This window comes from Rhipicephalus microplus, unplaced genomic scaffold, assembly GCF_043290135.1.
Source record: "Rhipicephalus microplus isolate Deutch F79 unplaced genomic scaffold, USDA_Rmic scaffold_12, whole genome shotgun sequence".
Taxonomy (NCBI): domain Eukaryota; kingdom Metazoa; phylum Arthropoda; class Arachnida; order Ixodida; family Ixodidae; genus Rhipicephalus; species Rhipicephalus microplus.
This window is the reverse complement of record NW_027464585.1, coordinates 23532574-23559809: the sequence shown is the minus strand read 5'-3', so window position 1 is coordinate 23559809 and position 27236 is coordinate 23532574. Positions and strand designations below refer to the sequence as shown.

The following is a 27236-nucleotide window of genomic DNA, read 5'->3' as shown; positions in this document are numbered from 1 at the left end:
TTCTTGCATCGCCTTTATGAAATAAGTGACTTAGACAATTCTTCTTCCTGATACGCTCATGCACTCCGATGAAATACCACTTGAATTACTCGTTATGCTGAGGTTTGGTAAGTGCTCGTCCACCACCAGGTCTTCCCTGTAATGTAAAGAAAGCTCATCACAGACGCCAGTACTCAGTTCTGGGCGCAGAATGGAACAATCGTCAGAAGCTTTGTACCTTTTTAGGCTTGCAAAAGTCACTTGTGCTTTTTCTCTGTAAAAAGGAAATAACAGGTAATTAAAGTAAGTATGGATAAAAAGTATAGGCATTTTGAATGTTTCTGAAGGGCGGAGCCGACGTTTTTGTCATCGCCATAGATATCCAAATATCCTGAATGTATCAGTAACAGAAAGACAAAAAGAAAAAAAAACTACTGTCCTGAAGGCAAGCATAGAAGCAGTACAAGACCCACAACCGCCAGAAAGAAACTGAGGAATGCGAAGCTTATTTTTTCATTGTTAAGGCATTCAGGTGGTTTCGACGTTTCGCCGATAATCCTGTTGTCTTTCGCGACAGAGCCTTCCTCAGCTTTCCCATGGTATGTAGGCGCAAATAATTTAGGTGCACGTCTTAAGGGCACAGAACTCATTGATGAAAGCAATATCACGCACGGCAGAAGAACAAGATGAAAGGCAACGTTGTAATAAGCTACCATCAACAATACTCACTGTAAGGTGACACAGAACTTGTGGTAATGGTTATAAAAACAAACACACGCTTCTCATTGCAACCCTTGAGAAAGGACGGCCCAGCGTCTCAGTAAAATCGCTGGAGAGAAAAAAAAGTGCCGCCATATCCACGAAGTGAATGATGATAGTGGGCGAAGCTCCAGAGGTAAACCTGGTAAACCATGAATCCTCCGTACATTTTGCCCACTCGATCTTATTACAACGCTCCTGCTAGCGTACGTTACCGCTCTAAATCAAACAATTGCCTTTCACCAATAACACGCGCCATATGTGACATCCCTCCTACTTTATAACATCTCACATCTTTCATCGGATGGAAGGAGGTGGCTGTACCCTTTAGATCGGGCGGCGGCTACTGCCACCTAGCCGTAATACTTAGTGCACTAACCATTAGATTTATCTTTTTTTTCCTTTAAATAGTGAGGTTGAGCATTCGTACTTTGAAGTGAAGGGTTTATTTTTACTCGTGCCTTGACTTTAGCCACCAATCAGATAACCTCCTTCTAGTTAAGTCTACCCACTTAAAGTCTATTTTGCCCTCCCTGTCCCTAAACCCCAGTGCACTGAAAAACTCTGCGCCATCATCCTGAACTATAGGGTGAAACCCTTTACAGAACATTATCTAGTGTTCGGCAGTTTCTTCTTCCTCTACTGTGTCTACCCCTTCGTATTTGGCTCGATATGTCTTATTTCGCAACACTCCCGTTCAGGCCTCAAACAGTAGAGAACTACCCCGAGTATTACCATAGATCCTTTCCATGGCAATTTCCTGCTTAAAAGTTCAAAAGATCTCTAGTGCGGACATCTTAATCATGCCAATTCTCCACATGTATGTATCCGTTTCCTTCACTTTCTTCTTAACCAATAGTTCTTTTTGGTTTGGCAACCTGCTGTTTTCTAAGTATTTACCAGTCAATTTCCTGGTTCGCTTCCTGCATTTTCTATCGACATTCTTCATGTACAAGTAGCTAAAAACCTTCCTAGCCCAACGCTCCTCCCCCATTTCTCTCAATCGCTTCTCAAATTTTATCTTGCTGCTAGCTTCCCTGCCCTCAAATGATGTCCATCCCATATCACCTTGTACTCCCTGATTTGGTGTATTCCCGTGAGCTCCTAAAGCAAGCCTACCTATTTCACGTTGCTTAATTTCTAATCTTGCTTGAACTTCTGATCTCATGCACAAGACCACATTGCCGAACGTCAGCCCAGGAACCATGACGCCTTTCCATATTCCTCTCACAACATCATACCTATTGTAATTACACAGTGCCCTATTTTTCATCACTGCTGCATTCCTGTTACCTTTAGTCATCACGTATATTTCGTGTTCCCTTAGGTACTCGGTCCCATTGCTTATCCATACGCCCGGATATTTGTATTTATCTGTTATCTCTAGCGTGACCACCTGTATTCTAAGCTCACTACCTTCATTATCATTGAAAATCATGACTGCTGATTTTTCCTTACTAAATCTAAAATCTAACCTATCTCCCTCATTACCGCAGATGTCCATCAATCTCTGCAAATCTTCCTTGTTGTCGGCCATTAGCACTATATCATCTGCGTACATTAATGCTGGTAGTGCCTGATCAATAAGTTTTCCTTGTTTGACTAAAGAGAGGTTGAAGCCCAGTCCACTTCCCTCTAATTTGGCCTCTAATCCTTGTAGGTACATCATGAATAACAAGGGTGACAGGGGACACCCCTGCCTAAGCCCCCGTTTTACCTTTGCAGGCTTGGATACCTGTTTTTCCCTCTTTATGACTACCTTGTTACCTTTATAGATATCCTTTAAAAGATTAATGACTACATGTTCCACGCCTAGTGTGTCCAGTATTTCCCACAATTCCTCTTGAACCACGCTATCGTACGCTCCCTTGATATCCAAAAATGCTAGCCACAGGTGCCTGTGTTCCTTTTCTGCTATTTCGATGCACTGCGTCAGTGAGAACAGATTGTCTTCAAACCTCCTGTGTTTCTGAAAACCATTCTGCAGTTCCCCCAGCACCCCCTCATCCTCTATCCATACCTGCAGTGTTTCCTTTGTAATCTGCATCGCCAGTCTGTAGACCACTGATGCCACTGTTATAGGATGGTAGTTGTTTATGTCAGCTTTGTCCCCCTTTCTCTTATAGATCATGCTCATCCTGCTAAGTTTTCATCCATCGGGGACTTCACAATCGATTATTATCTTGCTCACCGCCTCTCTCAAAGCCTGCTTAGACTTCGGACCTAATGTCTTTATCAGCATAATTGGAATGCCATCTGGGCCTGTTGATGTACTACTAGGAACCCTTTTCTCAGCCCTTTCCCACTCTCGTTGTGAAAATTTAGCCATTGCATCACTTGATTAATCCTTGTCTATTGTGGTGCATAAAGCACTTCTTTGTTGAAATTTTTCTGTCACCCTTATTCTTGTATATTTAATAGCTTCGTCCCCTTCTAGCCTAGCACCTTGGGCTGCAGTTATAAACCTCTGCTCTAGGCTCGTCTCATTTCTTAGGTAGTTTAGATGGTTCCGAAATTTCGCAGCTGCCTTTCTATCTTTTTTCTGTACTTCTGCCAGCCACTGAGCTCCCTTTCTTCTAATCTTTTCATTGATCAGAAGGGATGCATCCCCTCTACAGCTTAGAAAGGTTTCCCATTTTCTTTCAACATCATCTGTCGGTTCACCCCGCTGCTTAGCGTGTCTGTGTTCCCTAGAGGCTTCCTGACGTTTTGCTATGGCTCTCTTAATTTCCTCATCCCACCAACTTTTGGGTTTGTGTCTTCTTTTCCGGGGTTACTTGTCACGCGTCTTAGCAAGCTCTAGCTCAAACAGTCTAATTATAATCGTGTATGTCCCTACTGTTTTATTATCCTCCATGATTGCTTTCTCAAATTGTTTAGTGGCTATTTCAATTTGCCTTTCTGAATAAAAATATTGTTGTAGTTGCTCATCTTGTCTCCTTCCCACTTTCACTGCTCTTCCAGAACTTAGCTTGATACGTTTATGATCACTACCCAGACTTTTTAAGCCACCTTCATCTATGTGCATTCCCCTGAGCTTATCATACATCCTATGTGACATCAGTGCATAATCTATCGTCGACTGCAGCCTTCCTACCTCCCATGTTATTTGCCCTTCACACTTCTCGGTACTGTTGCAAATGATCAAATCAAGCCTTTCACACATATCCATGATCATTTTGCCTGTCGGGTCAGTATACCCATCTATATCATCTATGTGCGCATTCATGTTTCCTAGTATAATTATCTCGCACTCTCTTCCTAACTACTGAATGTCCTTTGATATACACTCTACCATTGCCTGGTTTTCTTCTCTGGCCTTTGCTCCCGTCCACAAATACACAAAACCAAGGAGTGTCATTTGACCTGCCACTTTCCATTTTAGCCATAAATGTTCCTTGCACTCCTGCTTGACCCTTTTCCAGTCGGTACTTTTATGAATGAAGGCCCCAATAGCACCCCCCTTTCTGCTGCCTTCTGTTCTATTACAATATTCCCACGCGTAGTCCGCATTGTTCGGAGGTTGTTCCATGTCCCTGGGATGTGTTTCTACAAAACCATATATCATCGGCCTCTCTTCCCTTAGCTGCTCTTCTATCTCTTCCCACTTCAGCCTGTTCCTACGACCTTGCATGTTAATATACCCTATGTCTAAATTAGCTCGGCACTCGTGGCTACGTCTATTTATGCCCCGGACTCTACCTATCTTAGACACTGGTGCCACTTTGGAATCGCATCTGTGCATACCACCTGTCAAAGAGTCTCCCTGGTTGTTTTCCTCGTTACTAGCTATCCTGCACCCCGAAGGGCCCACTTGCCCCCCAAAAAAGCTACTGCGCGTCCTGCAAGTCGCCAACCCACCTCATGACCTAGCCGCCCATCGAAGTGAATTCTATCTCGTTGAAAACCACCCCACCTATGCACCTCTCTGTTTATTTCCACCACCTCAAAGCCTTTCTCTTGACTCATCCGCCATATCTCTTGGTTTGCGTTGACCACCGCTCTTTGCAGGTTGCTATCACGCACCGGTACCTCCGGTATCGTGCATATCGCTACCTGTACCTGAGGAGAAGTGGCGCGCATGTCAGCGACGCTTTTCACCAGTGTGGTTGCTAGTCCTGCTGTATGTTAATTTAAGACATCTTTCAAAGCACCTGAAATTATCACGAGGTTTTGTCTGTCAGCTGTAGTTTTGAGTTTTGTGCTCGCTTGCCTCATGACTGCTTTCAGCTTGCGTCCTGGGAACGCCCCTACTGCAACCCTCTTGTCACCTCTTGCCCTCTCTTTCATGGCTTCTGTGCATCGATTTAAATTCGAGTCCCCGGCGATTATCACATGCTGTGACTTTTCAGCTGGAGCGTCTTGCACCTAGGGGCTCCTTGCACCTGTGACGCCGGCTGTTTTGTCCCCTCCCAGCCCCACCACTACCTCGCTGAAGCTGGGCCTTACGACAATTGAACCGGCTGAACCTGTTTTTTCCAAACTTGCTTGCTCTTCCTTCTCCGCCGTTCTGGTTGCCGGTTTTCTACCGTTCTCTCCGTAGGCCGCTCCTGTGTTCAGCTTCGCTAGTGCTTCTTCGGCGGACTTCAGTCTTTCTCCCATTGCTCTCGTTTTCTCTTGCTCTGTCGCCAACACAGTCTCGAGCTCGGCGATTCTCATCAGCAGTTCACTCTGGGCAACCATCATTTTCTTCGTTTTTTCCTCGACCTCACATTGCCTACACTTCGCGTCAGCCTCTTCTTCATCCTATTCTACACATGTGTCCACTTTGAAACCCACTCCAGATCCTGAACACATTACAGTCTTTTTAACCATGTCTTTCTGACACCAATTGTCCCCATACTCGATAATTACTAAACTCGAGCCCTGCCCTACGAAAAAAAAGAAAGTCTAAGCTCTACTACAAAAATTTGCGTGTTCAATGTACGCGCACCTCCCCCACGGGGGGGGGGGGGGCAAAATAAAAAAAAATTCAAACACACACCCTCAATAACTAATCAATACCTAGTGACTGGCCCCCGTAAAAGCCGTACCATAAAACAAGTGGTACGAAGATTTCAACTGCTGCCTTATAATTATAAAGACAAGCTCAAAACATGCAAAAACACTTATCTGCGCAGTCGATCGGGAGCGCTCAGAAAACACGTCCATCCACCGTGACAGTCCGAACCAAACCGAATTATCAACTACAAGTACCGCCATCTAGTGAACACTGCAAGAACTAAATGAGAGGTGGCAGGTGGCTACATGGACGAATGGATTGGAGGGATTGATATAGCTGTAGTCATTAGATCGGGCGGTGGCTACCGCCACCAAGCCGTAATACTTAATGAACCAAAAAGTAGATTTATTTTTTTTCTTTAAATAGTGAGGTTGATGACTCGTACTTTGCAGTGAAAGGTTTAATTTTCACTCGTTCCTTGACTTTAGCCACCAATCAGATGACCTCCCTCTAGTTAATTCTACCCGCTGAAAGTTTATTTTGCCCTCCCTGTCTCTAAACCCCAGTGCTTTGAAAAACTCTGCGCCATCATCCTGGACTATAGGGTGAAGCCCTTTACAGAACATTATCAAGTGTTCGGCAGTTTCCTCTTCCTCTTCACACGCACTGCATACCGTGTCTACCCCTTCGTATTTGGCCCGATATGTCTTCGTTCGCAACACTCCCGTCCTGGCCTCAAACAGTAGAGAACTACCCCGAGTATTATCGTAGATTCTTTCCTTGGCAATTTCCTGCTTAAAAGTTCGATAGATCTCTAGTTCAGACTTCTTGATCATGCCGATTCTTCACATATCGGTCTCAGCTTCTTTCACTTTCTTATTAACCGATTATTCTTTTTGGTTTGGCTTCCTGCTGTTTTCTAAGTGTTTACCAGTCAATTTTCTGGTTCGCTTCCTCCATTTTGTATCGACATTCTTCATGTACAAGTAGCTGAATACCTTCCTAGCCCAACGTTCCTCCCCCATTTTTGTCAATCACTTCTCAAATTTTATCTTACTGCTAGCTTCCCTGCCCTCAAATGATGTACATCCCATATCACCTTGTACTCCCTGATTTGGTGTATTTCCGTGAGCTCCTAAGGCAAGCCAACCGATTCCACGTTGCTTAATTTCTAGTCTTGCTTGAACTTCTGATCTCATGCACAAGACCGCATTGCCGAACGTCAGACCAGGAACCATGACCGCTTTCCATATTCCTCTCACAACATCATACCCATTGTAATTCCACAGGGCCCTGTTTTTCATCACCGCTGCATTCCTGTTACCTTAAGTCGTCACGTATATTTCGTTTTCCCTTAGGTACTCGGTTCCCTTGCTTACGCCCAGATACGCCCAGATATTTGTATTTATCTGTTATCTCTAGCGTGACCTCCTGTATTCTAAACTAACTACCTTCATTATCATTAAATATGATGACTGCTGATTTTTCCTTACTGAATTTGAAATCTAACCTATCTCCCTCATTACCGCAGATCACGGTGTAAGAATTCTCACACCATGCCACAGATGTCCATCAATATCTGCAAATTGTCCTTGTTGTCAGCCATTAGCACTATATTATTTGCGTACATCAATACTGGTAGTGCCAGTTCAATTAGTTTTTTTTATGAAAGAGAGGTTAAAGCCCATTCCACTTCCCCCTAATTTGGCCTCTAATTCTTGTAAGTACATCATGAAAAACAAAGGTTACAGAGGACACCCCTGCCTGAGCCCCCGTTTTACATCTGCGTCTTGGATACCTACATACAGGGGATGGTACCGCCATTTAGTGAACACTGCAAGATCTAAACGAGAGGTGGCTTCATACAGGGGATGCACAGCCCACGCCTTAAGGAGCTACGCCACTAAAAAAAACAGGGAGACACACACACACACACACACACACACACACACACACACACACACACACACACTGGTGCGTACGACAGCGTGCGCTCACACACACACAAACACACACGCACACACACGCACGCGCAGGCTCTCACTCACATAATTTAATGGGCCTCAGAGAAATAATTATCAACATCAACAGCTTGACTACGTCAACTGGAGGACAAAGGCCTCTTCCATGTTCCACCAGTATTGATCAAAACACCAGTCAAATGCTTCGCAGCGTTTCAGTGGTATCACACGGCGGCTACTAAAAAAATCATTTTTGTTCATTTTAGTGACCGTGCCAGTGACTTTTATGGCGTCGCGCGAGCCTGTCTTTTTTATGTGTGTGTTGCGTGTGCTTTTGCTTATTATTATCGGAAGAGAAAAATTGGCAGATCCCACTTACAGTGGGAAACGGTGATATGCGAAGCACAAATGAGAAATGTTGATATGTCACTTTGAAATCACCGCTACGTTACGAGGTGGAGGTAAATGATGTCGTACATTACTTCCGTGTCATGATTATCATCTTTGGATGTGCCATTTACCTTCGTAATCTATTTACTTCACGTGATACCAAACTTAGTATATGTGGACCTAGCGAAACGGCCGCGAACAGGCTATGAGCATGGTATGTTGTCATGTTCTTACATGACACAAGTGTCAAGATTATCATGTTTGCACAAGTCATATATTTTGTCAACCATTGACGTCACGTAACACCAAATTTGGCATATGTGGAACTAGCAAAATGGGCGCGAGCGCATTAATATGGGCCCAACATACGCCAATGTAGCCTTGACGCATGCGCACGCTGGGCATGGCGACGCTACGTTAGCAAAACGCGAGCACTCTATAGTCTGACGCCAGGCGCGACCAGCGTCCGTCGGCGCGGCCTGTCGGCAACCGGCGCTAAATGCGACGTACTGCACTTCGCGCCGATGCGTTACCCAGACAACACTGCGTCTCCCTCTTTTCGTGACGGAGGGATGCTGGACGCACTGAAACGCGCATGCGTCAAAGCAACGCAGCGTGGCGCGCGCCTGCGAGTATATGACAGGACCGGCCTGGTGTGGCAATGCCGGCGTGACACGACCAAATGAACACCGGCGAGCACGCGCATTGCGTCACGTCGAAATTTATTGGCACCTTAACTGTGGCATGTAGCCATGTTCTCACATGACACGCATCTCATGGTTATCATGTTTGCACCAGTGTGCCTTCGTCATCCATTGACGTCACGTAATACCAAATTTGGCAAATGTGAAGCTAGTGAAATGGCCGCGAGCGCATCATCAGTGTGGCATGCAGTCAGTTGTTACATGACACGCAGGTCATGATTTTCATGTTAGGGTTTGTTGCTCGTGTTCGCCATGTAATCATGCCGTACCATACCTGTTTTCCAACATGCCATGTAAACGAAACCACCGCAAGAGCTGCGAGAGCATAAACTGTAAATGATGACATTCGTGAGATTCATGTCATAATTTTCTTGTTATGACTAATCAAATATGTTCTTCATAGTCATGTTATGCCATACCAAGTTTGGTATTGATACCATCATCGAAACGGCCAGGAAAGCTAAAAGTCGTAGATAGATAGATAGATAGATAGATAGATAGATAGATAGATAGATAGATAGATAGATAGATAGATAGATAGATAGATAGATAGATAGATAGATAGATAGATAGATAGATAGATAGATAGATAGATAGATAGATAGATAGATAGATAGATAGATAGATAGATAGATAGATAGATAGATAGATAGATAGATAGATAGATAGATAGATAGATAGATATTTGGGGTTTAACGTCCCAAAACCACTATATGATTATGAGAGACGCCGTAGTGGAGGGCTCCGAAAATTTAGACCACCTGGGGTTCTTTAACGTGCACCCAAATCTGAGCACACGGGCCTACAACATTTCCGCCTCCATCGGAAATGCAGCCGCCGCCGCCGGGATTCGAACCCGCGTCCTGCGGGTCAGCAGCCGAGTACCTTAGCCACTAGACCACCGCGGCGGGGCATAGATAGATAGATAGATAGATAGATAGATAGATAGATAGATAGATAGATAGATAGATAGATAGATAGATAGATAGATAGATAGATAGATAGATAGATAGATAGATAGATAGATAGATAGATAGATAGATAGATAGATAGATAGATAGATAGATAGATAGATAGATAGATAGATAGATAGATAGATAGATAGATAGATAGATAGATAGATACGCTCAAAGTCGCCGAAGTTCGCTAAGAAATGCTTCACATTCAAAAAATGCCAGGCAGACTTTATGGCCTATCTCCCAGAGTGGGTATGTGCCAATACATACAGGCCGAAAACAATCAAACAAACAAATTTCAGCACATTATAACCTTATAATTCTTGTGCTACCTGCGAAATTTTACCCTCTCCAACTGCAATAAATGGTTACCCAAAATGAATCACACTTTGATGATTAGTGGAACACATGACTACCACTAATTAAAGGAGTCAGAACCTCCTAGTGCACATGCATATTCTAAAACATTTTACGTGCGATAATTCATAAGTTCTTTGACGCCATTTCCCATCTTGCTTTCGCCATCTTTGTGCTTCTCCCTAAATTACGGGAAACTAAGCTCCCAAGAAGTGTTTGCTTGAGAAAATTCACACGCGATTGCTGGTCCTACCTCCCATAGAACCAGAGTCATCGGATGGCCAGTGCCAGAACTGACGCACCGCCCTGCATTTTCTTTATTATTTTTTTTAATTTTCGCCGACAGTCGTTTTTGAGATGCGATGAAAGCGCCGGACACACAGTTTGGCAATGACTAGCACAATTTCGCCCAGCATCGCATGCAGTGGCAGGGTGAGGAGGAGGGTATGTATATTCGTGAATCTTAGGTGATTGTGACGGTCCCAGTGAGCCTTCATAGAAAATTACATAAGAGCGAAACTTCTGAGCTTATGTTCATGTGTTCTTCGAATATTTTTTCCTATACTCCTTGTTGGGTTCAAACTTGGTGCGTGCGGCGTATACCTTCATATTGTTACCCGCCCTCCTGTCGTTGAGCCCTCGCCATGACGGAAGCTGTGTCACTGACTTGGCGGAACGGCAGCTGTCTATCGGTCGTAAAGGACGCGAAGACCCACGTCGCCAAGAAGCTTAGTGGTGGCACCTTTCTGGAGACAAGAGCCGAGTGTGGCTGCAAGGGTGGAAGGTGCACTTGCGCACCTTCCGCTGTATGCGACCGAAACTAGCGGCAGCAGCAGCATTGATACACGCGCCAAATATACTGATGACCTGTCAGGCCAGCGTTGTAGGCACATACCCGATAATCGCGTTCTTACGGCTCGTCGACACCAGACGTCGAACGTTCCGAGAACCAGAGTGTAGGAAGTTCAGCGGCGACGAAATGCAGTGGTTCTTCGAGGAAGATCCAAGGGGGGAGGACTCCGTGCCTGGCACCTTCAACGGCTGCCAACCGGGAGTCGAGGTGAGAGACATTTCTGTGTTCTGTTTGGATTGTAAGATGGTTTGAATGAGGGGTTAGGGGATAAAAATCAGGAGTGCAGGGACAGAGAAAAAAAGAGAAGGGAATAAACATCCCTATCAAAATGATGTCCGAGCGGTCCTGTCTTCAAGGTGCCAGCAGATGAAAAATCTCGTCTTCGGCTTCCTTGGCAGCCGCAGCAAATATCGCGCAACCAGCGTGGCGAGTGGAAGACCAAAAACGGAACTTGACTCTCCGTGTCATACATAGTGCAACGCTGTGGAGGCCAGCGAAACGTCTTGCAATGAATTCGTTTTCGTAAGGAAGAGAACGACGATTTTTTCATGTGAAGCATGATGTATCTTGGGCACAGTAATAAACTAAGATGATTTGTGCGTTGGAGATCAAGACACTCCGTTATTTTTGTCTCTTTGTTCTCATTAGTAACCTTTCGTGAAGCTGCGCAGGCGCGTTCGTGCTCGTCCTGCACGAGCGTTCACAACGATGAAAGCCAAGCGCAAGACGCGCGTAGTCGCACATACTGCTGACGGATCTTGTTGTATAGCTTCCCCAGAGTTACATATATTGTATGAAACTGAGAATAGGTTATTTGGGCTAGTTGGTTAAATTCCATGGTAATAAGGGTTGCAGCGCAAGCACGAAGGTGCTAGAAGAAACGAGAAATGGAAGGCAAGGCAAACAAAGCAAAGCGCTCGTGTTGTCCTCTTTGCTTTCCTTGCCTCGCCTTCCGTTTCTCGTTTCTTCTAGCACCTTCGTGCTTGCGCTGCAACCCTTATTACTATTGAGTATAGGTACATTGGCCACCGTAGGCTTGCACTCAAAGGTGCTGGGCGCATCCCCCCCCCCCCCTTGGAAGAGAGAGAATACAACATTTATTGGTGCTAATAACGTCTTTGTATCTATCGCTAAGGAGCAGCTTTGTTTGACTATTTACCCAATATTTTCTGCGCTTGTTGCAATGATCATCTTTTTTATAATTTGTATGTATAATCTTGAAGTTTTTATGTACTGTTTTGCTGTACTTGCCCGAGGTGCCTCACGCAGTGTGGGCCAAGTCAGGAGACGCTCTCTTCTTATGCACCCTTCGTGGGCTTTTTTGTGAAGGATGCCCAAATAAAAAAATAAATAGGTCGCTAAAGTGGTTGAGCCTCCTAGTCTGGAAGACCAACGGCTTGTTACTGCACTGGGTCAGTGCTGGACAGGGTCACCTCGGGAGCCTACTTGACCGGTCATGTTGGCTCCCTGCCCCCCCCCCCCCCCCCCTGTAGTCCTCTGAGTGGCGGTGCGGGAAGTTTGCCTCACACTAGAGTGCCTTGAGTATGTTAGTCACTGTACCATAACACTAATTGAAACAGGTGGGGGTGCTGCGTTTATTCATTGCCCTCCGGGTGTTCAGGTAACACCCTGCAGACGCATATATGTCGGCGAGACGATGCTGGCGATACTGAAATGAGAGTTTAATTAGAGTCACGTGTGCAATTATAGTTACGTGAGCTCCCTGTGGTCACTGAAGGTTGCTCATAAAGTAAGAGACCGATGCGCGATACAATTAAAGTTCGCGGGCCAGTTGTTTGCTACGCCCTCAATGTTGCCTGTATGTGCGGAACAGAGCAAGCGAAACGCCAGTGGGGACTACCAGGATCCACATTGACAACTCAGGCACGTGCGAGCTGCGCGGAATAACAGAGGAAGAAGAAGATATTGCTTTTTTCTCGTCATCCCGAGATATCAATAGTTTGTATCAAATCTTACAGTCATATTTGAGTGAGGTTCAGGTATGGCTTGGCGGGCTGTCTTTTTCACTTAATGTTAGCAAATGTGCTCTGCTTGTATTCCCTCTAGCCGTTCCCGTATTTCTTTCACTGCATTATCGAAATGATCCGATTCCACAAGTAACAGCGCTAAAATATCTTGGTATTGTTTACGTGGACAATTTAAATTGGCAGCAACAAATAGAATCAAACACCCGTAAAGCAGAAAGCGCCGTAGGATTGCTCCGCCGGTTTTGCAATAGAAATTCAGGGATGCGCAGGGATACGTTACTTATGATATACAAACTTTACGTACGCCCAATTGTGGAGTTTGGCGGCGTTCTGTTTTCTGGAAGTGCTGAGTACAAATTAAGACCTCTTATACTGCTAGAAAGGCAAGCTCTGCATCTGTGTCTCGGGCTACCCAGGTGAGTCGCGAATAGCGTGCTTTATTTGGAAGCTAGAATCATTCCACTTGATGCTAGATTTCGACAGCTTACTGTGCAAACATTTTTTAAACTCTACGATGCGCCCCCATTCTGTTCACAGACAGTTTTCATCAAACATCCAGTTTCTTTCTTTCAGCGCCCGTGGTTTCGTTATCAAAGACCCCAAGTCATTTTCGTCGAGTCTCTGTTATCAAATTTTACGTTTTCCTCCGGCATTTCGCTCCCCAAACCCAATTCTCGGTGCCAGTTGACTTAATTTTCGATGATATTTTTCCGAAAAATGCCAAGTTACTTCCAAAGCATGTTCTGGAGGGCCTCCTTCAAGACCATCTCAGTCATTTTCCTAAATACGTTGTAATTTCGACGGACGCAACGCAAAATCTTCAGAAGGCTGGAGTAGGTATTTTTTTCTCATCAGCTTAATTTGTCTTTTGCGCTCCGATTGCCTGACTTCACACCAATTTATCTCGCAGAATTTCTGGCTATTACATTGGCTCTTTGAAAACTAAATTATCAGCAATCAAAAACTATTATTAACTCGGATGCTTTGACTGTATGTACACATCTAACGTCCGCAAAGAACTCTCCTCTTCTCAGGATATTTTGGTCTCTCGTACCGCATAGCCTATCAGAAGTTCTGTTTATTTGGGTCCCCGGGCATGCTGGAATTGAACTAAATGAAATTGCTGATTCGCTCGCTTCGGCATCTTTAAATTTCCCGGTGGTGCTAGTAGCTCCACAGTTTCCTTTTATTACTGCCGAACGATTCAAGCGCCTGTTAATCTTAAAAATCAACGAAACGTAGCTTCTACAATCTGAAGAATTTCGGCACTTGCAATTCACATGGAACACCGCAAAATACCTTTCCCGTCAATGTGAGGTGACCCTCACAAGCTTTCGCTGTAGAGTTCCTCTGTTAAATTTTTATCTCAACAAATCAGGATTTTCATTAACTAACCTATGTGTAGTTTGCAATGAACCGGAAACAATAGATCACTGTCTTCTCACATGCCGCCGCTTCGCCTCACTGCGCCGAATAATTCTTGAAAGACCGATTGGTATGCTCGGATCGCCAGTCAATACATCCACCCTATTATTGTTTGGAGCCAGTCAGTTGGGTGTGGGCCGTAGTGCTATTCTGTCAGCGCTACATAAATTCATTCAGGCAACCGGAAGGATACACTGCTAGTGGTACTGCCAGATTTATCCAATTCTTTCTCCCCCTTCCTCATTCTTGTTAATTTGTTTTATATATTCTGGTTTATCGCATTTTTCTGCAATTTTTCACGTTTTTTCAAAGGAACATTAGTATTGTTCCTATCTAATTTCTCTTTATTTATTTTTTTAGCAAGCGTTGTAAAAAATGATCTATCATGAGGTACAGTGTGGCCAATGCCCCATGTGGGTATGAGCCAAGATCTCCTAGGAGACAAGACAAGATAAGACAAGAAGTGCTGAACTTGTAAGCCAATGTGCTCGGAACATAAACATTTTCCCTAACTTGTTTGTTTGTGGGGCACAAGTTCGCCTGTTTTAGCTATTTTAATAGTCTACTTTTCAACTGTGCGTGAAAAATCAGGTAGAGGAGCCGGGGTATGAACCCACCCAACCTCTCCTTAAGTTGGAGAAGGCCATTCAGAGCACAGGAGACTCGGACCCACCGAGCTGACCCCTGTTTACCAAGCCCGGGTCGGGGAAACTAGATCCAGCGACCTCTGAAGGTAAGGCTGCTGCCGATGCAAAGTAAGAAGCCGATACAGCAATCATGACGTCGCTTCCTACGCGTGTATTTGTTGACAGCTATGAAGTGAACGCACTAGCGGATACAGGTGCGGGTTACTCACTAATCAGTAGTGAGCTCAGCAGAACACTCAACAAGGTACTGACTCCATGGGATAGACCTCAAATTCGCACCACAGGGGGACACCTCATCGACCTGATTGGAACGTGTACGTTAAGAATCTGAATTAGGGGTTTCTCATACGTCGCCACTTTCATTGTGCTGCCGGAATGCTCTAGCGACGTAATTATCGGTATGGACTCCCTGGGGGCTACTGGTGCTGTATTATCTTGCCGGAATCATGCGTCTCATTTTCAACCAAGCACGTGATTGCAACGTTCGAAACAGAAGAAAAAGTCAATGATCTGTGTATTGCGCACGATGACGTGGCAGTATCTCCGAGGTCCAGCATAGCTGTCCGGGTAAAAAGCAATGTGTTTAGTGACCATAAAGGTCTCGCTGACAGCACTGCGCTCATACTCGAAAAAGGAATCTGTATGGCAAGGGGCCTTGTGCAGCTTCGTGACGGATGGGCTGACGTGTTGCTGAAAAATTAGGGAATGAAGTACAGCAACTTGCGATGGGGACCGTCATTGCAAGTATCCATGACTTCGTCAAAGTTACGAACCTGAGTGCCTCAGAGACGTCCCCACCTGATTTCCAAGAAGTGGATTCTGTACTGGAATCCATTGAGGTAGACCAACGACTGTTGCCAAGCCAGAAGAAACAAATAGAAAACCCCGTAAGAAAATTCACCACGTGCTTTTTCAACGTCATCCAAAGTCCGACGAACTCCCATTACGAAGCACCGCATCATTGTCGACGAACCAGTCAGACCCATCTGCTGGCACCCCTACAGGGTGTCACTAAAGGAAAGAGAAGCGATCGGAAATCAAGTCCAATAAATACTCAAAGACAATGTAATTCAGCCGTCGGAGAGTCAATGGGCGCCATAGGTGGTACTCGTGAAAAAGAAAGACCAGTCCTCACGATTCGGCAGAGACTACCGAAGGCTGAACTCCGTCACTAAGCGAGATGTTAATCCTTTTCCCAGGATTGACGGTACTCTCGGTAGACTACGAGATGCGAAGTTCTTTTCTTCCCTATACCTTAAAAGTGGGTACTGGCAGATAAAAGGGGACGAACGAGATCGCGAGAAAACTGCATTTGTGACACCTGAAGGGCTATATGAATTTAAAGTACTTCCATTCGGCCTTTGTTCCACTCCCGCGACATTTCAGCGGATGATGGACAGTGTGGTTTCTGGATTGAAGTGGTAGTCTTGCCTCGTTTATCTTGACGATGTGGTGGTTTTTTGGACTACCTTCGAGCAGCATGTCGAAGGACTGTGATCTGTGCTTGAAGCTCTTAGTTTGGCGGACGGGACGATAAAGCCACAGAAATGCCACTTCGGCTTCCAAGAGCTCCTTTTTCTTGGGCATGTGGTCAGTGCTGAAGGTATTCGCCCGGACACTGAGAAGACCGCGGCAGTACAAAAATTTCCAAAACCAACGCACAAAAGGCTAGTTAGATTGTTCCTGGGACTTTGCGCTTATTACCGGCGCTTTGTAAAAAAAATTCTAAGATCGCCGAACCTCTAACTCGACTGACAAAGGAAGATGCACCTTTCATTTGGCTGAAGGAACAGGAGGATGCCTTCGATGAGCTATGACACCGCCTTCAGAGCCATCCAGTCCTTGCACATTTTGACGAGGAAGCTGAGACTGATATTTACACTGACGCAAGCAACTTAGGTCTCGCGGCCGTCCTCGTTCAGTGTCAGGATTTTGTACAGTGGGTTATTGCGTACGCTAGTCAAACACTTTCGAAGGCTGAGGCCAATTAGTCGAGGACAGAAAAAGAATGCCTTGCGGTTGTTTGGGCAATAAGCAAGTTTAGGCCCATAGGCGTATCAGCCGGAGCGGCAAAAAAAAAAAAAACGAGCCCCCCCCCCCCCTACCCCCCTGAGTAATGTTGGGGGAGCTGAGCCTTTGATAGTGGTCCCTCTTGGGGAGACCAACAAGTAAGGCCCTTACTTCGGAAGTTTTCGGTCACAACAGTAATCACTCAATTATGTTCTTACGGGAGATTGAAAATGTTACGAGGCAATGTTACAACATAGCGAAACTTTGCCAATATCTATTCTATGATGATTTTCCTTGTGGGCTCTTTGGGCTGTGGGTCACCTATGTGACGCCTTCGCGTCTTGTGCTGTAGTATTGCAGAGCTGGCAAGCACTGAACAGAAGCCTTATAATATAACATCACTTGTTCATGCTATTATTCTGCTGTGACTTGTTGACGAAGTTGCGGATGGGAACGAGCAAACGTTTTAAAAACTGGTCAAGGCATTTGCTGCTTCCGGAAAATGATTTTCTTCAAAAGGATATACCATCACCCCTGCTCTGTTAAAACTGTTGCAAGCAGATGAGTCCGACGAATCGTTTTGGACGTGGAAATCGGGCTAAGGACGCCATTCCTCAGCCTGTTAAATTGTGATTGAACTACGTGGTATCTAAGAAAGCGAGTCGTGTCACTTCTATGTACGCAAATTTCTTAAAGTATGAAAGCGTCAATGACGCTTCATACTTTAAGCTGTTCATACGAAGCTGTTCATACTTTAAGCTGTTCATACGAAGCTGTTCCGCAAGCCGACATCAACTTCTGCATTTCCAGAGCGGCCACCGCCGGCATTGCAAAAGAGGAATCCCTTATAGCCAGGCTCATTGTTTTAACCGATTGTGCCGTGACCGTGCAGATTTCATTGAAAATTGTCATAGGCTCAAATGTCCCCTAGTAAAAAGAAAAGACCCAGACGATACCATAACTCGAGCCGACGAACTTAACCACGCCGAGATTCTGAAAGGAAGTTACGGGAACGTTTGTTCTGTTCGAACTAATCTTGTTCTAACATTTTCATCATGAGCTCCTAAGGTCTCTGCTATATTGAAACGGCACCACAACATCTTAACACAAAGTGATAATCTTAAAAGAAAATCTTTCCAGGGCCACCTCGTGTTGTTTACCGACGGTCAAAAACCTTCACGACATGTTAACGTCATCTAAGATTGGTGCCCGTAAAGAGCGGAACTGCGCACCTTGCACCAAACCGCGGTGCAAAGTATGTGTGCACACGCAAACCACGCAAAACGTCGCGAGCACGTCTTCGGACTTTACATTAAAGATTCGTGGTAGATTTGACTGCGACACTTATAATGCCGTGTACATGTTGGAATTTAGTGCCTGTTCGGGACAATATATTGGTCACACAGAATTTCTCTTCAAAATACGCTTTAATAACCACAAATCTCATGTAAATATTTTCTCTCATCTACCTCTATCACGACACGTTCGCATGCCAGGCCACTCTTTCGACCATGTGAAAGCAACCATTCTTGAATCTGGTTTCCGCTCAAGTCATGATCGCGAACTCCGGGAATCATACCTGATATTCAAGTTCAATACTTTAGCAGATGGTATCAATGAGGATGCAGGCACATTGACGTGTCTGCCTCCTACGTAAGTTATCTTGGTCAACAGTACAACGAGCGTATGCTAGCCTCCTTCTTTATCCCAGCGGATTATTTTTACAGTAAAACTTTTCTTTTGAGAGTGCGCTCTGCTGAGAATGTATATACAAATGAAAAAAGCGATCTGTTAGGTATATTGTTATTACTTGTCATCTGCAACGCGTATATTTTACATACCAACTATCTTTGTGAGAAAAGTATGCAATTTGTAATGCCGCTATTTACACGTGTATCCCATAACGCCGTATCACTTGCCAATGACTGACACAGGGTGACATCACACAGTGCTGTACAGATATATAGTTTTAGGGGCGAAGCTCCTTAAGGCGTGGGCTGTGCGTCCCCTGTATGTAGCCACATCTAGTTTAGTTCTGCCAGAGTTCACTAGATGGCGGTACCGGCTCTTGTATGTAGCCACGTCTCGTTTAGTTCTTGTAGTGTTTACTAGATGGTGGTACTTGTAGCTGATAATGAAAAGATGCAAGATGTTATAAACTAGATAGCGGTACTTGTAGTTGATGAAAGATGCGAGATGTTATAAAGTAGGAATGATGTCACATATGGCGCGTGTCATTGGTTGAAGGCAATCGTTCGATTTAGTGCGGCGACGTACGGTAGGGAGAGCGATGTAATAAAATCGAGTGGGCAAAATGTACAGAGGATTCCTGGTTTACTAGGTTTACCTCCGGAGCTTCACCCACTCATCATCATTCACTTCGTGGATATGGCGGCACTTTTTTTTATCACTGAAGACCGTTTCTGTGCTGATACAGAATAGCCTCGTTGGTTATACTAGGGGACGTGTTTTTGGGGGCCCTCAATCTTTTACACATAAAAGTACGTGAATTATAGGCTCTGTATTCCCAGACGAAGGCCGGTCCCACGGCCGAAACGTCGGAATAAACTGTGCTGAAACGTTCGTTGTATGAATTACGCTTCTTTATACACTATATCAGAGCCAGCGTGATACTTCTTATAGCCCTTATGATTATATATATATATATATATATATATATATATATATATATATATATATATATATATATATATATATATATATATATATATATATATATATATATATATATATAGTGGGAGTAATAATTCAATGGGCCAGTTAGTCTTCGTGAAGGTATGGGATATGGCGATAAATAGTGTGGACAGTGGTTCTTCCTCTTTTTTACTTTCTTTTCTTTCTTTTTTCGTCTTTTTTCTCTCTTTTTTTTCCTTCTTCCAGTTCCCTCTCACTCTCGCAAACGTCTTTCAAGGCGAGAGGGACGCGGCAGCAAGGAAGTTCATGTCAGTATAACTCATCTCCTGATGAAGGGAGGTCCCCTCCCGAAACTGTTGGGAAATAAATATATTTATCCTTGTTGACAACGCTCCCGTTGTGCCATATCCTATATATATATATATATATATATATATATATATATATATATATATATATATATATATATATATTAATGAGATCTAACAGACAGTAATGCCAAGGAATGTACAGGGGAAGTTATTAGAACCAATGGAATGTAAATAAGAAGAAAGAAAAGTGGATGAAAAAATAACCAGCCGTGAGCAGGAATCGAACCTACGACCTTCGAATAACGCGTTCGATGCTCTGTATTCCCGTTATTCGAAGGTCGTAGGTTCGATTCCTGCTCACAGCTGGTTATTTTTCATCCACTTTTCTTTCTTCTTATTTACATTCCATTGGTTCTAATAACTTCCCCTGTACATTCCTTGGCATTACTGTCTGTTAGATCTCATTAATATTGTGTCAAAACGCGGAAAAACGAGCCCTTAGGTATACACTTCTTTCCCATATATATATATATATATATATATATATATACTTCAAGGACAAGTGAAATAAATTTGTCCCCTCCCCCCACTAACGAAAGAGTTGGTTGGTACGCCAAGACATTTTCGAGTGATCACCATTCACTGTGCTGGCTGGCAAATCCTAAAGATCCATCAGGATGACTTGCGAATTGGAGCCTACAACTGCAGGAATTCGACATAGCTGCCGTCTATAAGTCTGGTCGCAAGCACTGTTTGTCACGCGAGGCCAGGATTCCAGCTCACGAGGGGCTAGTTCGTTAAACGTCCACCACGTGCCGCATGAAGTTGAACCCTCCCCTTCATTCCCTCTTTTCTCCTCCCACCACGACGCTGACGAGTTCCTTACGGAAATGGCTTCGCTGTTCAACCTGTTCTCGCCCGCCCCTCATTGCGGCAACCAAAGAATAGCGCCCCGCTGCCAGTGCACTCTTACTCACGTCGTTTAAGAGCCGGCCGGTGTAGAGTACGCGAATAGGTTCCGGACCGGCCATGAACAATTTTTCAGACTGTGGACTTCTTTCTTTCTTTGGCTTGGTTGAATTCGAGTCCTCACAGTTTTGATATAGTCATAGATAATTTATATACGAAGAAGCTACGACCAACTGCATTACATTAGTAGGTTTTTTTTTCTCGTCGTAGGTAATCTATTATATTCATAATATCAGGTTCAATACTTAATTTGTGGCTAAGCCATATTATTTTCCGACCCAAACTTTTTGTAGGGCAGAACAAAAATTTTAATCTTGTTTTTTTTTTTTGGCTATTGGGCTATTGAAAAGCACGCAAAAAATTAAGAAAGATGTTGGCAGAACTATTTTCACAGGAGAAGCATGTCCAGTATATTGGACACTGGGATGAATTTGCTGAACATATAGGTACACACATTCTGCTATTCTCTTAGAAAGAGCGCTACTTTTGGCCCTGTTAGGTTAATAGTCTTATAAAACACAAGCGGGGTTTGTTTTGACCCGAGAAAAAGTTTCTCCTGGTAGAAGAGAGCGTGCTAATGTTGTCCACAATTCAACTTCATCATACGCTGATCCTCCTCATGCTTCATGTTGTTGAGAGATTCCCAGCATGCCCCAGTTTTATTTTTCTATGACTGGGCTTGAAGAGGGTCACGTCAAGCCACCTCTTGTTTTCTTTTTTCCTTCTAAATTGAGCACGATGTGCACCAATTGAATCTTGGTGTGAGTGTACTGGACATAGGTAATTCTCACATTGCCAGCAAAGTTTCTATTTAAAGATAACTACATTTTTTGCAACAATGTATCGAAAAGACAAGACAGAGCTCGTACAGTTTAAATGATATCAATGGTGCAAAGATATGTCCTGAAATACTTTTGTATACTTGACCGCATCATGCACACGCATTTTCGCGTATGTTACGCAATTACTTCTGGTGCGCGATAAATAGGTGGGGCTGAAGGGTGAACTACACCTAAAAACATGTTACTTGACTCTTACAGAAGCTACCAAAGTGGTTTCAGTTCCGACGGTAGCTCTGCTTACTTTTATGCATCACTTTTACCGTCATGTTTTTGTCAGCGACTAAGTATATGTACCACCCTGCTGAAATCACCAAATGGTGATTGCAGTAACTGTAAATAAATAGTGATAATAAATAATGTGTTCAATACATTAGTCATCGAGCACGAAAGGAATGTCCTTGTTAACTACATCGTAAACGCTACGAGATTGTACTGTTCAGTTATCCCTTGCGGAAGCTCTTTCGCTTTCTTATTTCTTCGTAGCGCTTATTGTTTGCGTCAATGTGCGTAAGGAGCTAAGTATAGTTCCATAGAGAAAAGAGCACCAGATGCTCGGGACGGACAGCACAATTACAGTGTAAGCTGGAGGAGCGGCTTTTGTAGACCTTTTTGTAATTTACTGTTAACATCTCAATTGCTGGCATCTCATGGCAGGTGTCTTATTTTATAGGTACTCAGCATAGTTCCGTAAACTGTACTTCAAACAATGCCAGTGCACCGGTTGATTTTACGGAAACAACCTCTACCGAAAGCGAAATGGGTGTTCAGTTTTGAGGAGCTGTCACTGCATTAGAGATGGCACAGCCGCAGAAATCTGATCTTGAGTTGGTGCTGCTGATAAAGTACTTACAGAGACAACCATTGACCTTCCTCGTGTTTTTCCCGAAGTCTGTCGTCGTTCATCATCCGAAATGATGTCTTGTACAAAAGAAATTTCGAACCCAATACGGAGAAATTCCTTTTTGTCGTTCCTAGAACACTACGACCCGAGATCTGGGAAGCATACCACGATGACTCATCAGCAGAGCATTTGTGAGTGAGCAGGACACAAAATACTACTGACCAAAGTTGCTGAATTTTGTGCAGAACCTGCCGGGATTGCAAAAGGTGCAAAACACTACCAGTCAAACGAGGTGGTCTCCTCCAATCTATAGCGCCACCAGATGCTCATTTCCCACATAATTATCAGAGAAGCGATGGATCATCGTTGCAACGAACTATTTAACTAGATCTGCGGAGACAGCATAACTTGTTCGGGAAACGGCTGTGGAAGTAGCCGAATTCTTCGCGACCAACAGTGTACTGCGACATGGAGCTCCTATACTGTAATTACGGATCGGGGAACAGCGTTTACAGCTGACCTGACAAATTCCATTATGAGATTGACACGCACCTGTCATACGAAAACCACGGTGTCATGATTATCCCCAAGCGAATGGATAGACAGAACGGTTCAACAGAACGGTAACTGGCGTGCTGTCTATGTACGTCGACGTAGAGCATCGAACTTGGGACAGAATACTACCATACGCAACGTTGGCGTACAATCCCGCTGTGCATGAGACAGCAAGAATGACAGCTTTTCAGCTTGTTTTTATCCGAACAGTCACGACGCCCCTGGATGCCATGTTACTTCTCGTTGATAACTGCGACCATCACCATAGCACCAGTGACTTCATGCAAAGAGCTGAAGAAGCAAGGCAGCTGGCACGACATCGCATTCAGCAGCAACAAAAAGGCGACGCCGATAGGTATAATTTGCGACGAAGAGACGTAAAGTACGCTCCTGGAGACAAAGTATATGAGTATGGACACGCGTACGCGTACGTGCACTGGGCTCTCCGAAAAGCTACTTCGATGTTATTTTGGCCCCTACAAGGTGCTTCACCAGCTTCGTCCTTTGAACTATGAAGTTGTGCCAGAGGAGCAAGTAACATCATCCAGACGTCGGCATCTCACAGAAACTGTGCACGTATGATCCGAATGAAGCCATACCATGAAAGACAATGAGCAATGAAGCAACACCACTGGATGATGCCTGCGGCAAAACACTACCAGTCAAACTATACAATATTAGCCCGGAACCTAATCAAGCATACGGACGATGCATTTTCGGAAGGGGGACGATGACACACGATACATTCAAAGTTCACGCACCACTGTCGTTTGCTACGACCTCAATGTTGCCTGTGGTGTACGTGCGAAACAGAGCAAGCGAAGCGCCAGTGGGAACTACCAGGATCGACATTGACAACTCAGGCACGTGCGAGCTGCGCGGGATAAGAGAAGAAGACGAGGTGCTGAAATTGTAAGCCAAGGTGTTCTGGACATGAACATTTTCTCTAACTTGTTTATTTGTGGGACAGAAGTTCACCCGTTTTCGCTATTTTACAGTCTACTTTTCAACTGTGCGTGACAACATATACAAGCAGTGGCTGCATAAGGTATATGTATTTGCTAAATTTCCTCATTTTATAGGTTATGAATTTGTGTAGGGCAAATTGTGCATGTATTGTGTTACTTTTACGTGCTATACAAAAGTTCTTTCCTCTCTGCTATATCAGTTGCCATCAACTGCATAAATCAAAACGCACTTAGATCGGTGATTTTCGAATGTACGATGATCACTCAGAAAAAGGTAATGTGGATGTGTTACAAGTATGTGAGGAATTATTACTCACGGAGATGCATCTGTCACTGACAATACAATCTACTGAAAATAATGTGTTGCAATATTTCTTCATTTATTCCTCCATCAGTGACATGCTGTTTTATTGTGAAGGCATCGTTCCACAGTAATGTGCCTACAAAAGTGACGTGACGTCACAGGAGGGGGGGGGGGTGGATTAGTAAATATATGGATCACTCTTGAGGCAAGGATCCATTAGCAACGGTTGTTTTTGTTTATTTTTTCATGCAAGCATGAGCATAAAGGTCTCTTCAAAGAAATCTGAACGAAATACTTTTCTAGAGCGAAACATTTACAGAATCCATTCATAATTTACGCTTGTTCTATAGCAGCAAGAACACTCCTATTTCTTGTATAAAGCTGTGGGTTTCCTTGTTTTGACTAACAGGCACCACCCATTTAGGTTGCCGCAAAAGTATTTCAACAAAATGTTCGTCAGTACCATAGCATATGTATCAGCACCATTTTGTAAATGTGGCCACTTTCACGTGTGCCCAAGTCAGGTTATACTTCTTTGGCCAGAACTTGCACTGTCCACCTTGTACTTTGCTACTAACCGTTGTTATCAGGGCATTAAGAGCAGTTCTGGCTGCGCAGCAAGCCGCTTTACGACAAAGTAGCAGTGCGCAACAGCGTTATCACTAGGTAGACTTGTACTCCTCAGTAGAACAGCTTCCCGACACCGTAGCGCTCATTATTGGCAGAGACAGTGATAGTCTTACGCGAACTGAGGGCGTCTTTTAATATAGCACAATATAACTTTTCCAGGGTCCCGTACATTGAATATTCTGCCACGTTTACTAGAACGTTCTGCGTCTTCAACGAAGTCTCGCTTTTGTCGTATAGTTGCAACTAGAATGTTATTATCTGATTGGGTACAACTTATTACTACTGGCCATGTGAAAGTTGTCGGCTCGACAGGCACACTCTGAATTTTCCGGCAATGACAAGCCTTCATACCTTCACTATAGTGTCCTCTTTGAATCGGCACTACGTATGCATATCATTCGCACGGCATGTCAGCGTCCTTCTTTTCACAATCTAGAACCTCACAGGCACGAAAACACTCAAAGGAACGCTCAAAACACGAGCAGCTGAACCCCGAAGAGATGCACATTACTAAAGACGCACCGGGGAACGCTGTTTCTAAGAAAGCGTGACGAACGCGCAATCTTCTGGCGTACCGAAACCATTTGCCGCTTGATGAGACCGCCCCACCTATGCTGACGTGGTGCGAGTGAAAAAAGTTTATGAAAGGCCTCCTCGTTTTACGGTTGGTGTTTCTTACGCACGGCGACTAGTCTTGACTAGTGATGCAAACTATGAGGCCTGGAGATATAATCTATACCTGTTCTACCCGTTTCATTATACAAAGTGTTCATGTGATGTCACTTCCGCCGTTGTCGCCATCTCCCGCCATGCCCGGGTACCTCGCTGGGTACCTACAGCAGTTTGCGTGCTGCAGCGCGGTTTGTTGAGGGCTCGTCATCTGTTGCTGTGCGCGATGTTTGAGGAGAAGCCGTGCGGTTTTTTGTTGTCATGCTTTAACGAGCTCATCGGGTCAGGAAGGGCTCGCTTGTTCACTCGATACAAGAGCGGAAAATCAAAACGTGTGACACGTATACAAGCCATCGCGTACACCGGCTGCCCGCCACGATCTACGAGGGCCCATTATCTCGCTTTCACTACCAATTGCGTGGTCTAAGAACAAGTGAAAGCTGAAAGTCTCTCGAGCCGCAATTTTAATAGTGGATGAGCGAAGCGCACATCTCCCATCGAAAACGAGTCATCGTGCAGAGCTAGGCAAGTTTACAGGAGATATACTATTAATACCAATTTTATTATGTTGCTGCGGCCCACACCACCAAAGTAGCAATGCGGCTCCCCGAGTGTTTTAAACAGTGATGATGTTGAGCGTCTTTGATTGGAATTAGTGGAAACAGCCAAGGACTGTATTATGCAAGGTAGAGACTTCGCGCGCCGCGCTGGTGCCGGTCACTTTTTTTTTCGCGTATGTTTTGACTCATTTTTTACCTTGTATATTACTTTTGTTGTTGTGCGCTAATGTACAGTATTGTCTCTGAAAATGATGCAGACCGTTTTAAGGAATCAATCGACCAATTTTTAAAAAACCTGACCCCCCAACTTGAACCGATTGGCTATACTTCAACCGATCGGCTATACTTCAAATCGCGAGTGAACGAATATTGTTTCACATCTATTTGCACACTTTGTTTGAATGCAATACTTGAATTCCCGTGATTGCCTTCACAATTTTAACCGCCTCCCTGACACGCTGATTGTGCACGCAGCGGTCGCCGACAAGTTTGCATGTACGTGCTTTGGGTGTAACTTCATTACTTACCTGTAATGAAGTTACACCTGAAGACGCGAATATCATCGGTTCTTCAAGTCATTTTTGTTAATCTGTGCCAGCCAAACATGCCGGTGCTTTTCGGAAAACCGCAGTGGGCGTTCTCAATTTTAGGTAATAACTTTCGACAAGGAGAACACCCTGACGCTCTGCTCGCTCTTCGTGGACTGTTTATCAACTTACCTCATGGGCAGCTGATAATTGCTCAAACTTGCATCGTTAGGCAAAACTGAACGGGCGCATGCACGAGGAAACACACACGGCAGCGGTCGGCCACGGAGTCAGTAGGCACCCAGGCATGTCGGTGGCGCATTTCGGAAGTGACGAATCGGCGCTGCGTGACGCACGTGCACCCTATGTATAGGGTTCCTCAATACGCACGCCCCCTTGGAGGGTAGAGCCACTCTTTGAAGGGGTGAGGGCCG

The 27236-nt window shown here is 44.5% G+C and overlaps 1 long non-coding RNA gene across 1 annotated transcript; it reads right to left on the bottom strand.

Moving 5' to 3' along the window:
- LOC142783800 (uncharacterized) lies at positions 1 to 27236 on the bottom strand. The gene is made up of 3 exons (XR_012888462.1): positions 26995 to 27236; positions 218 to 253; positions 1 to 136 (listed from the first exon to the last, which is right to left on the bottom strand). It is a non-coding gene; the product is annotated as an uncharacterized LOC142783800 (long non-coding RNA).